The sequence below is a fragment of the Mytilus galloprovincialis genome, chromosome 6 (genome assembly GCF_965363235.1).
Source record: "Mytilus galloprovincialis chromosome 6, xbMytGall1.hap1.1, whole genome shotgun sequence".
Taxonomy (NCBI): Eukaryota; Metazoa; Mollusca; class Bivalvia; order Mytilida; family Mytilidae; genus Mytilus; species Mytilus galloprovincialis.
In genome coordinates this window covers 95,752,066-95,753,985 of record NC_134843.1, presented here as the reverse complement: position 1 = coordinate 95,753,985, position 1,920 = coordinate 95,752,066, and positions in this window count along the sequence as shown.

The window sequence follows — 1,920 nt, the reverse complement described above, 5'->3', positions numbered from 1 at the left end:
TTTATCACCCTTTATGTTGAATATTAAATATAAAGTACCATCTCATACTTCCATTCCATTTTTTATCACATGTTTTCATTTAAGTCATGCAAATGTGTCCTATTCTGCCAAATCATGCTAAATTATGAGAATTGATCACACAATGAAGTTTGAAATATGAACTAGTTCTGATAATTTTGTCATTACAAATAAGAAGATGTGTATGATTGCCAATGAGACCACTCTCCACAAGAGACCAAATTGACACAGAAATTTAACAGCTATAGGTCAACGTACGGCCTTCAACAATGTAGTTTGGTTCAAACCACATTTTTGTAATATAAAGAATTAATATAATTTTTATAGTTATATACATGTATCTGTTAATATGTAACACAAATAAAATGACAAAAAAAGGAAATGACAATAAAGCAATGTACGTAAATAAAAAAAAAAATTAAATATACATAAAATAGTCGACTCGAATGTGATATATCATTGCAGTTTAGAATATATATATAAAAAAAAGAAAATTCTAAATCTATTTAGAAGAGTTTTCAATACAAGGAATTTCTGACAAATTCAAACAAGATGACAGCCATGATAGACGAAAATAAGTGCATCCATTTGGTTTTGTTTTATTTGACATTACACAATGTATTTTATTTGTATTAGTACGCAGAATGTTCAACCCGGAACAGCAAAGTATATCTACGGTATAGATAATTTTTATCAGTAATATTAAATAGAATGTTAAGTAAAAATTGTCCTGATGTAATATCTATGATATAAATTGACATGATATATTTGCGCTATCGAACATTTGCAAAGACAGCGCGAACTCTAGAGAACACATATTTCAGTGTTGTAGTAGTGTTACAATGACACTTATCTGTAAATGCTACCCCAACACTGGGATTAAGTGTATCATAGCAACATCAGAAGTCTGAAGGATACGTATTTAAGGTAAGGTTCGTGAATATATCACAATTTGTTATATACTATTAATATCTGTATATGTTGTATGATTGTCAATAAAACAAATCTCCACCAGAGACCAAATGACGTAGAAGTAAACAATGAAATGGTTTTTCCCACAGCACGCTAAAAAAGGCCGCTAAATGATAAATACAAAACAAAATTATATGAGTGTCTTCAGATTCAGAACATTAGATCTAAAGAGGGGATTCTGTCAGATTTGCTTTTTGTATTTCGGATATGTTTCATTCCTATTACCGGACTCTTTTCATATCATATGTTATAAAATATGAAATTTAATACAACTTTGAAAACTATCAATGTGAGTTGAATGTTTGATTTGGTCATCTTATATAAGTAAAATATAGAAGTCTTACATAGGTTACACCACCGTTTTCCTAGAAGAATGTATACCAAATAGCAATTATCCATTGTAACCAAAATGACAAGTCATGCATTTTCCATTTGAAATTCAAATTCCAAATTTGAAATAAAATAACAAGGACATCGTGTTTTTTTTTCGTTCCTAAATATCAGTTCAAAGTTTGATGCAGTAGAACGTTTACGTGTTTGAAAAAGGACCCTAAAACAAGAAAAAAATGTTTTCATTTTGGTTAACCATGATCAGATATCCAATCTGATTTACTGTAGATAAAGCAATCTGAATTACTGTATATAAAGCAATCTGAATTACTGTAGATAAAACAATCTGAATTACTGTAGATAAAGCAATCTGAATTACTGTAGATAAAGCAATCCGAATTACTGTAGATAAAGCAATCCGAATTACTGTAGATAAAACAATCCGAATTACTGTAGATAAAGCAATCCGAATTACTGTAGATAAAGCAATCCGAATTACTGTAGATAAAGCAATCCGAATTACTGTAGATAAAGCAATCTGATTTACTGTAGATTAAACATAGATGCACAATGACATAGTAAAGCAAGCGTCATAAAAAA